Below are 12,035 nucleotides of genomic sequence, written 5' to 3' on the forward strand. Positions count from 1 at the left end.
TCCACTCAAGAAGGGAAGATGCTGGGCTTTCAGATAAAGACCACGTGGACTTTCCTGCCTTGGTTCATCGTCATCTGTCATGTCCAAGATGTCTGAGTGCCGATACTGAGCAGGCAGTGGGGAAGACAAGCCACCCTTTCAGAGAACAGAAGGAGTAATGGGAAAACAGGGTCCAGTCAACAGGCCAGGGTGTCCTAGGCGATTCTTCAAATGCTACCCCTTTGTGGTATATCACTTTCTTCCCCCCCCACCCTCTCTCTCTCATCCATGGTTAAACTGGTGAGGCTGAGACAGATTCTGGAACTGGAATCCAAAGCTCTGAGTATAGTGGCAGTGTGGAGCAAAATTGCCAACTCCTCTGTCACCCAATTTCAATACAGCAACTAAATCTCAGGAGACTTCCAGGGGTCTCAGACCACAACTAGGTAGAGAGGGCCTAGAAGACAGGCATTGCAAACTGTAGCCAACAAGAAGAGCACAAGCACCAGCAGTTCCCAAATCTATCAAGCTTCAGCTTTCAGTGTATTGCCTTTGTCTTGATGCTGCCAGCCTTCCCAAGGACCTCGTGCAGGGCAGTCAGCCCATGGGAAACAGCCAAGAATGCCTTCATCTGGGGCTCTGCCTCCACAACTCACGATTTAGTGCTAGAGATGATCTGCTTTTCAGAACCCATCAGCCAGTGTTGGAAAAGAATGTATGACTCAGTGGAGCCACATGATGCCACCTATTCCCCTCCACCCCTCTGCCCTCACACCCCCAACTTCTAAATATGGGCAAATTTAATTCTCACTGCTGGAATACATGTGATCGTGTAGTCACCTTTAAATGACAGCAACTGAAGATGGTTTAGTCCAATCCCATCAGAGAGCAGAGGACTCACCAATGACTGATTGACACACACAGTGTCAGAATCAGAACTAGAACACAGAGCTGGATATTTTAGGGCCAAGAATGTTCATTAATGAACTCATCTGAGAATCTTCATTTCTTGTTCCTATTCTGTTTACCCCACTATCAAATGAGATAATTTGGGATAGTGTATATAAGAGTGGTTTGAAAATAATAATATAGATGCAACTAAAATAATAACATAGACATCATAAGGAATATCTATTATATAGTGGCCAAATGCTTTAAATCAATTACCATGTCTAATTCTTGAAGCTGAAGCTCAGAGAAGCTCAGGAATTTGCCCATAAATGTGGAGGTTTATCTGAATAGAAGCCCCTCTTCAACAGTGCAGCTATACATCCTCAAACTATTTACCTGGGGTGTTTACCATGATAGCTGCTCCAATGCCCGTCAGCTTTAGTTCTGGCTCCTTGAGTTCAAATTGTGCTGGTAATTTTTTTTTTTAAAGTACACTCTGCACTGTCATCACACAAATGCCTTTATATGCCTCCACACTCCAGAAAAGCTAACTGCCAACAAAGAATAAGTGATTCAACAACAAGGTGGGTGGCATTGTATGAATAAGAACACACAGGAATCTTGCCCAAAAGGCATTTATACTTCACCAGCTTCTCTGCCTCTATACTCACTTCCTAACACCACCCATTTTATATAATGTGTCACCCTGAGCAAGCTCTACCAGCTCTGAGTCTTCATTTCCCAACCAGCCTTAAACAGTGGGTGTTTAATTATTATTTTATTACTTCCTGTATGTCAACACTTTGATAGGTGTTTTTTAAATGCATCATCTCATTTAATACACTCGTATAAACATGTAACATACTATACCCATTCTACTGATATGATATTAGAGGCCAGCAGAGGTTAAACCTTGGAAATTCTATATCCCACTAATGAACATGCAAAAGGCAATGAAGAAGTTGGCTTCTTTTCCATCATACCTAGGAGTTTAAAACATATACATCTTGGTAGGTCAGTAACTTTTTTGACCTGAGCACCTGCATGTTATTGAAGGAAGATTTAGATTATGATGGCTTCCAAGCAAATTACACACATTCCCATTCCCCTCTAACAAGACTGATGTCACTTCTCTGGGTAATTTTTTGTGACAAATTATGGGACAGAATTACATATATTTTAGGTATCTATTATTTCACTCTGTTCTTAAAGGAATTTCAAGGGTCATTTAATAAAACAGAATTCATTGAAGACTTCTATTCTTACAGCACTACATAATTTCTAAACACTTTTACCTGCACTCATTCATTAGATTCTCATCACTCTTAAAAATTGTTTCTTAAAAATAATTGTTTCTAGCTTCCTAGCTCAGAGAGTTTTGTAAAGATTTAATGAGAAAATATGTAAGCACATAACATAATACCTAGCATATATGAAGAATCTTATAATAGAAAATGTGTATTATGAAAAAACTATGCAAGAATTTTAAGTTTTTGCAATAAAATAGACCTTTTTTAATTCCATTTTTCTGTGAACTTTTTAAAGTTCCTTCACTATGCTCAATAAATGTGACCTATTATAATGGTTTACTCTCCGAAACGAGTGGGCAATAAAATTCATACTTTTAAGGATTCTCAAAGCAGACAGAATCTGGAGTTTTCTTGACCATCTCTTTCCCTCAATTTGGCTATCTCCTATTTGCTTGTTTTGCTTGCTTGTTTATAGCTGGCAGGTAAAGCCCATGTTGTTATGAATCAGCAATCCCTAGTTAGACTTTCCCTACAGTAGTGTGAGGAAGGCCCAGCATTTTCATGGTTGAAAGATCTGAGAAGTAGATATTGGGTGTTGTACATGACTGTGTTCAGAATGCCCAACCAACAGCTTGAATGAGTTGGGCTATGTTGGGCAATGGGTAGTCTGTCAGAATGGGCTCTTCACTGGAAGTTAGGTGACACGAGTTAAGGTCTTGGTCTTCATCCACTGAGTCACTGAAAGTGGGAATTGTGCTCTTAGCCTCTTGCTTCTTCAAAATGGCCTGTATCTGTTTCCTCATGTGTGCTGTATAAAACTTTACAACATGGAGCTGGAGGAACAAGTTTAGGTGCTGCAGATCTGAAATATTTATTTTTCAGTTAGTCTAAATATTTGGCCATGTTCAGAGTAAACCAGATCATGGATTAAATTTTGCAGCTAGCCCCCAAAAGAAAGTGAAAAGCACACTGGGAGCAGGGGCCTGATGATGGGCTGTGGGGGAGGCAGTGGTCAGGCACCCTCTCCATCCTCAGCATCACCAAGTCCAGTGACCCCAGCCTTTGAGGACTGAGAGCACACAGAAGACATTTTCTTAGGGACTTCACTCCTCCCACTCTCTCTGAGGTGCCAGGAGGAACCCAACTGCAAAGTGGGTGATTTGAGGCCAGATTAGAGATGACAGTTATTATGGTAGGGAGTTTGTACCCAACCCAACATAAATGGCTGATGTGGTAATTACTGAGATGAGACTTGACTTATACCAAGATATTTCCCTATTGGTGTGGATGTGAAAGCCATAGCTTTTCTGTTCATATATCAAGATTTTCCTCAGAGGAACTCTGAGACAAGAGCTCAAGGCTCATTATTTATATAGAAACTAGACACACATGAACCCCACAGGTAAATGCCATACTTCTCTACTAAGGAGAAGCTCTGAGAGAAGAAGCAAAAAGTGTGAAAACCTCTCTCTCTGTCTCTCTCTCTCTCTCTCTCTCTCTCTCTCTCTCTGTTTCTGTTTGTGTGTGTGTGTCTACCTGTCTCTTCCCTCACCTGTCACACACATGCTACCAACTAAATCCAAGAAATAGTCATATAAGGAACAAACATTAGTTTAAAGACATGAGGGGTAATGGAACCAAATGTGATATATGAACATAAAAGAGTACATGATCATTTTCATGACTCACTACCAATTACCCATCCTGCCAACTGGGACATGACCAAGTGGAGTGGGTGTGGTGGTATGAGTGGTGTTAAAGGGTGAATTGCATCTCCCTAGAAACCCATATGTTGATGTTCTAACTTCCAGAACTTCCTAGTATGATCGTATTTTGAAATGGGGTTATTAGAGAGACAGTCAGGTTAGAATGAAGTGATTAAGATGGTTTCTAACCCATTGTGATTGGCATCCTTATTAAAAAAAAAAAGGAAACATGGACACAGGACATGCAGAGAGGGAACACAGTGCCCAAATATACATAAGATAGACATCTACAAGCCAAGGAGACTTGGTATACAGCCTTGTTTCAGAGCCCTCAGAAGGAACCAATCTTGCAGACATCTTGACTTCCAGTTCCCAGGACTGTGAGACAATACCTTTCTGTTGCTTGAGGACCCCGGTATGTGGTACTCTGTTGTGACAGTCACAGCATGGATACATGCAGAAGCACCTTCCTACTCTGAAGAAGCAGGGCTCCCTGGAATTTCAAACACGAACTCCTTTATTCTGGCTCAAGGCATAAGCGGAGAACATCTGAGACAAATGCTAGGCTTCCATAACCAACACCTGAGCAGTGTTGCAGGCAAAGGACTACCAATTCAGTCCCCCAAAACACCTTTTCTTAGCCAGGAAAATTAAGAGAACAACAAGAACTTGTCCTGGGAAGTGCTCAGGGATTTACTCTATACCATGGATCTGCCGTATGTTCATATGGACATGTGAACACTATTTTCTGACCAACTAGAGCTTTCAACAGCAGTTCCCAACATAAGGACACTTTGAGAAGCTCTGACTCCACCTCTCATGGGATAGATGAGGGAACAGGAACTGCCAAAGCAGAAGTGACTAACACAAAATCCACTCAGTTGGTGGATACATCCTGGCCAGTGCCTAAACTCTCTTTTTTTTTTTTTTTTTGTCCTCTACATTGGTTTTGCTCCACAAAAACAGTTTTTAATATGGGAACTCTGACAATAATTCCTCTTAGTCTTCTTTTCTCACCCCTTCGGTGGGTAAGAGAAAAGTTAGGGTCTTGCCACAGAATGAGGGCATTTGAAATCACCTAACTCTTCTACAATATTTGTGTCAAGTGGTTTTCCAGTCTCCAATTAAACACTTGTAGGATGAGAAATTTACTACTTTATTTGAGTTCTAACAATTAGATATTTTCAAAACTAAATAAAAACATGCCAGATTCTCAAGGATAAGACCTTTTCTTTTTAACTCACTCGGTTTGAGCCGATGCCCTGGGCCTTTGGTCGCCCCAAGTCTCTGTGATCATTGTGATGGTGACACTGGTTCAGATGACACCTCCTCCCTACTGGGGACCACACCAGAGCAGAACTCCCTTTTGAGGGTTGGAGCTGGGTATCCAGCTCAGAGGCTTGTAAAATTGCCAATTCTTAGGGGCAGCAAGACTTGAAGAGAGTGACAAGAAATAGTGGCTCCAGTTCCAAAGAATCCACATGACATTTGGGTTGAAGAGCTGGGCTTCTACCACAAGGAGGAGCATTTGCTTCTTTGCATGGAGCAACACAGGTAACAGCATCGATGCCGTAGCCATGGCCTGCACAAGTCTGTCCCAGGCTTCACACTGGAAGCTTCCCCTGCTCCTGGTATCTGGCCTCTGGGCAAGTGCCGTAGCAGGAGAGGAGCATGAAGAAGGGCCATAGATTGGATGGTCTTTTACAGCTCTTCTACCCAGAGGAATCCTTTTGGATACCACTACTCTCCTCTTTAACAAATAGCCATCGATGTTCATGCACAGATAGGGTTCTAAATATTTAAATATTTTTAATATTATAGGAGAAGAAATTTGGTCCTATAGTCTTTACCCTTTCCATGGGCATCACGTTCCCATTGGCCTAAACAAGAAAGCAAAAGTTAGAAGAGTTGAACTCAGAGTGTGGCATTCTGTGGGTCTATGTTATGAGTACAGCAGGATTTGTCTCCCCCAAACTCATGTAGGTGTACAAACTAATGTCTTCATGTTGATAGTTGATTAAGCATGGAGACTTGATTTAATGATGGCCTCTAAGAGGTGGGGACAGTGAGAGGCCTTTGGGTCTTTGGGGTGTGCCCCTAGAGGGTAAATCTTGTGAGAGCTTTGATTATTTCTGATGAATTCATCCTTCCTGGCTCACAATGTGATTCTGCATGCGCACCTGCAATAAGCAGCCTCCATAGATACAAAACTATGAGAACGACCAATCCTGCAACCTGAAATTGTGAGCTGAAATGAGCCTTTTCTTTCCCAAGAAGCTCCTCTTGGGTATTCTGAAGTAACAAAAAGCAAACTCCTAAATCTTCATGCCAAAAGATACCCACTGCCACCTACTCTATCCACCTTTCAGTTGGGGGAACTTCATGGTGGATGAGTTAGAGAGACTGAGTTGGAATAAAACAGAATTCTTCATTGGGCATAGCAGATTTCAATTGTTACTTTGAGAAAAATACAAAGCTGCAATCACAATGATCATTATAATGTGGTCATGCCAATTCCATTTAATCCTCCAAAGCACACTTACTGGCAGGTAAGTGTGGAGTTAGAATTCCAGTCTAGGCAATGTAATTTTAGATCCCAATCTCTTACTCTTTATGACTTGTTTGATGTTGAAAAATAGGTATGTATTTGCATAGATCCATAAAATCCACATATGCATATCCATAAAACCTGAGGAAACCAATATGTTTATATCAATATGTCTTTTTCCCCTGTCTATATCTACACAGGTATTTCTGTCCATATAGGTAATATATATCTATGTCTGCATTGACATATCTCTTCCATTCAGCAAGAAATGCTTGGTGGAGGAAGGTCCCTTATGACTACTTAAGATTGTTGGAGATCATTTATTCCAGGATGGAACTAGGAAAGGGAAGGAGTGTGTGAGACCAAGATGATATTTTAGCTATAAATAACAAGCATATCAGAGGTTTTGCATTCTCAAAAATACTATTTTAGGCTAATTGTAATACTTAGAACATACTGTGATTCCCAATAGGTATTTTACTCACAAATAAACAAACATGTAAAGCATGTCAGAGAATAATAAAGTGGGAAGCCATATCCCATGTGCCTACCACCCAACTAGCACTTACTGGTACTCTCAACAATGAAACTTAAAATCACACAAGCACATGGTGAGAAAGTACAAACACTAGAGTAGAAGGTGGAAAATAAAAAGTGAAAGTCCCTGCTGACTCCATCTTGTCCTCAGACCCTCTTTTCTAGAAAAGGACTTGTACTCCTTTCACTGAGCAGCTTCCGTCTTTCTTCTTTGTGGGTGTCTAAATTGGTGTTCCAAGTACACTGCACACTGGACCTATCTCAATGATTTTCACATGCAATTAATACTAATATTGATAAAAGACTGATAAAAGACTCATTTTTGTGAAGCACATATTCTGTGCCACCATTCTTCTAAGCATTTTGTATACATTTATGCCTTGCATTCTCACAAAGCCCTTATGGACTCCTTTACTAAGAGTCCTTTTTCTTAAACTCCCTTTAATGACAATTTAAGGGGTCAGAACTGTAGCGCAGTGGGTTAAAGCCCCAGCCTGCAGCACCAGCGTCCCATATGGGCATCGGTTCGAGTCCCAGCTGCTCTACTTCCAACCCAGCTCTCTGCTATGGCCTGGGAAAGCAGTAGAAGATGGTCCAATTCCTTGGGCCCCTGCACATGCCTGGGAGACCCAGAAAAAGCTCCTGGTTTTGGATCAGCTCAGCTCTGGCCATTGGAGTCATCTGGGGAGTGAACCAGCAGATGGACGACCTCTCTATGTAACTCTTTCAAATAAATAAAATAAATCTTTTTAAAAAATGACTCAATTTAAGTGTGCAGCTTATTTCCTGCTAGGACGCTTGTAACACAAACGTATGACATGATCTGTATGATGCCATTAAGAAAACTGAGACAAGAAGAAGTTATGAGTCTGTGCAAGGTACATAGCCCATGGTGGTGTGACTGGGCACGCGAATTTTCTCCCCAGCGACTATGCTCTCTCCCTTTCTACAGAGTAACTCATCTTAGAGACACACCTACGAATACTCTCATAAGACTCTCCAGTACTTCTCAGGGCTCTGCTGATACAAACACTGTTTCTGCAAATTCTCTTATATGTCTGGCTTGGAAGATATATGGAATTGTATCTATAGCACACATTATCGGCAGTGCTAAGTTAGTGAGTATGTGTAATCTTAATTTGAGGAAATATTGTTAAATTGATGCCTTAGTTGATCCAATTAAATGCACTCATATACTATGATCTAGTCACTCTACTCTAAACAGACACAGATAGATCCAGGTACATATACATGGGCATAGATGCAGATATGGCTATAAATACAGCAAATAAATGGCCATATATTTTCATAAAGGGACTTGTACAAGAACATTCATTGCAGATTTGGGAAGGATTTGTAATTATATTTTGTTTTTATTTGGAGCACAGGTGAGAAGTTTGTGGCAAGTAGGAGCCCATCACTGGGGTATGGGTATATAAACCTTGGTGGATACACACCATGGAATTCTGTGCAGCCAGTTAAACATGGGCGTAATAATATTGTAAATATAGTACTAAGTGAGGGCTGGCGCTGTGGCTCACTTGGTTAATCCTCCACCTGCAGAATCAGCATCCCATATGAGCGCCAGGTTCTAGCCCCAATTGCTCCTCTTCTAGTCCAGCTCTCTGCTGTGGCCAGGAAGGGCAGTGGAGGATGCCCCGAGTGCTTGGGCCCTTCACCCATATGGGAAACCAGGAAGAGGCACCTGGCTCCTAGCTTCAGATCGGCGCAGCGCCAGCTGTGGCGGCCATTTGGGGAGTGAATCAGCAGAGGGAAACCTTTCTCTCTGTCTCTCTTTCTCTCACTGTCTATAACTCTACCTATCAAATAAACAAAAAATAAAAAAGTACTGAGTGAAGAAAGATGTATACTATAATGCCATTTTTGTAAATTAGAAATACATCCACATAAAGCAGTGTCTCATAATTTAGAAAAACACATGAAAAAGATAGACATTAGGAGTCAGCATTGTGGTGTAGCAGAGTTAAACTGCCACCTGTGATGGCAGCATCCCAGATGAACAGTGGGGCAAGTCCCAGCTGCTCCATTTCTGATCCAGTTCCCTGCTAATGTGCCTGGGAAAGCAATGGAAAATGGCCCAAGTATTTGGGCCCCAGCCATCCACATGGAAAACCCAGATGAAGTTCCAGGCTCTTGGGTTCAACCTGACCCAGCACTAGCCATCACAGCCATTTAGAGAGTAAACCAGCAGATGGAGGATCTCCCTCTTTCTCTGAACTCTGCCTTTCAAATAAATAAAACAAATATTTTAGAAAAAGTATACATAACATATATGAGGAGTGATTGCCTACAGGAGTCTGTTATGTGGAAGGAAAGGGAAGTGAATACATGAAGGTGGAGAAAGATAATTGTCAAAGCTCCTTCTTTTTTTGGGGGGGGGATCATTATTTATTTATTTATTTATTTATTTTAAACTTTTATTTAATGAATATAAATTTCCAGTGTACAGCTTATGGATTACAATGACTTCCCCCTCCCATAACTTCCCTCAAAGTTCCTTCTTGAAAGATAATGATATCACATTACTACCTGCAATGTAAAAGAGTAAACTTTTTTCATAATATTTCCAGCAGGGAGTATTATCAAACTTAAAGAGTAATTTCTATTATCAGACTTAAATTTTCCCCATTCTGATGATTCAGCTTTGTATTCTTCTATTACAAATGGAGTTGAGCTATTTGTGTGTCTTTTTCTGCAACTTGGGGTGCTTTGCAATGCGAGAAGTATCCCTTGCTCTTCAAAGGACTGGTAGATCCACAAAGGCAATCTTAGATCAACACGTCTCCTGCCATCCACACATGTAAAGGTGACTACACAATAAGAACAAGCATGGATGCCATAATCGCCTCCACACCCCCTCTCCAGTTCTGAAGTCTCCAATGTCTTGGTGACCTCATAACCCCTCCAAACCAGGAGACCATCGTGCTTGCTCAGTAACCTCAGCTACATGTTCAGATCATTGCAAACTCCATTTCAAATGCACTCACATTTACTGCATCAAACAGTACTTCCCCTCTGAACTGAGTTACTTAACGTTGTGGGACTGTTTCCATGAGCTCTTTATGCTTCGCTGTGGCTTTTTTTAAACTTTCCCCTCCATACACACCACCACCACCCCTCCTTTTCTTTTCTTTTCTTGGAAGAAGTTGATCATTTGCCAAAAATAAATGAAACTCTGGCTCCAAGTTCAACTCAGAATTTACTAGCTGATGAATTGGAAGGAGGCAGGGTGGTTTGTGAAGGTGGGCGAAAGTGGAGAGGGGGAGGCAGGCTTTCACTCTGGGGCAAGCTGGAACTCAGAATTCGAGGCTATTAAAGTGTCTGATCTGTGCTGAGTCATGAGGAGGCAGGGGTCAGGGGATGACGCTGGCTCCCTGCCAGTCACACGTTCTGCCCAGGTTGATGAAGAGCTTGCAAAGAAATTACAGCAGGATAATAATTTCACCAGCATTTTTAAAATAACATTAGAAGCCACATGCTTGACACCAAGTAAGCAATCGGCTTTGGCTTCTATGTTTCTCAGACAGGTACCTGAGTAGACGATTGCCTGGGCACCACATTCCCACTCGCCTCTTCCCCCCAACTTTATCCACTATGACCCTTCCTCCCACTGTCTCTCCCTCCTCCAGCTGAGTCTTTCCAGAAGCCTCCCATTCGACAACAGGTTAGACAGAGCCATGGAGAAAACAACAGTGCCAGGACGTGAGATTTCCTAAGACACTGATAACAATGATGATGATGGTATTACTCATCTAACACTGAAAACAACCTTATAAGGCAGAGAATTGTGTCTTCTTTGTGCAGATAAAGAAAAACAAAGGGCAAAGACTTAAACAACTTTTCCCAGGTTATGAAATACACAACTGGGATTTGAACCTAGAGTTTCTGAGCTCCTTGTCTCCACCAGCTCTGCCCCCTTTTGAGTACCTTCATCTCACCATCCCCACCCATGAGATGCTCTCACCATGTTTCTGAGATTTGGCACTTGCTCTTCTCTTACAAGGCAAAGAAGAGCAGCCAGGGGCAGATTGCTCCAGGTCTCCAGACCCTCCATGCCTTTTACTCTCAACATTTCACTATCACAGTAGAATTGGAAGAGTGATGCCGTGAACACCCACTTACTTGGCACCTGCATGCTGCAGTTAAGGTTTTGCTTTGTTTGCTTTCTCTACTACCTCTCTCTCCACACTACCGTTCATGTATCCCGTCTCTTTTTTTGAATGAATTTCAAAGTAAGTTGAAGGCTTTACTATATCACACCTCTACATTCTTATTTGTCTCCCCCCACCAACTTTTTTTTACTTTATAGAAAATAGGAATAGTTATCAAGTGCTTACTGTCAGGCACCTGCATTACATAATCTGGTCCTCACAGTAAAGTGAGTGCAATTAGCATCCACATTTTAAGAAGAAGGAAATCAGTTTGTACCCACACAGAAACACAAAGTGTAAAAATACTGTTTCAGTACTAGTTATAGCATCACTGCACATTAGACAACACATTAAGGACAGATCCCCCATGGGATGTAAGTACACAGTGACTCCTGTTGCTGACTTAACAATTTGACACTCCTGTTCATGGCGTCAGTAATCTCCCTAGGCTCTAGTCATGAGTTGCCAGGGCTATGGAAGCCTTTAGGGTTCGCTGACTTTGATCTTATTCCGATAGGGTCATAGTCAAAGTGGAGGTTCTCTCCTCCCTTCGGAGAAGGGTACCTCCTTCTTTGATGGCCCCGTTCTTTCCACTGGGATCTCACTCACAGAGATCTTTCATTTAGGTCTAAACTGATGAGGTCTTTACTAATTATATACTGAATCGATCTTCTGTATATAAAGATAATTGGAAATGAAAAAAAAAACAACCTGGTGTTAAAATGGAAATGGCATAGAAAATTAATTAATTTGAAAAAAAAATTATGTAGGATCTCTGTCTTTAATGTGCTGTACATTGCTATTTAATGCTATAATTAGTAATCCAATGGAAGTTTATTCACTTTACGCTGCTAGGTGGGCAAAATGTTGAAATCTTTACCTAATATATACTAAACTGATCTTCTGTATATAAAGAGAATTGAAAATGAATCTTTACATGTATGGAAGGGGA

At 41.4% G+C, this 12,035-nt stretch overlaps 1 long non-coding RNA gene across 1 annotated transcript in view; it reads right to left on the reverse strand.

The window, feature by feature from the left end:
- LOC133767450 (uncharacterized) overlaps positions 1–12,035 on the reverse strand; it is a 205,746-nt gene that overhangs the window by 105,439 nt on the left and 88,272 nt on the right. The window lies entirely within an intron of this gene.

The sequence above is a fragment of the Lepus europaeus genome, chromosome 1, assembly GCF_033115175.1.
Source record: "Lepus europaeus isolate LE1 chromosome 1, mLepTim1.pri, whole genome shotgun sequence".
Lineage (NCBI taxonomy): Eukaryota > Metazoa > Chordata > Mammalia > Lagomorpha > Leporidae > Lepus > Lepus europaeus.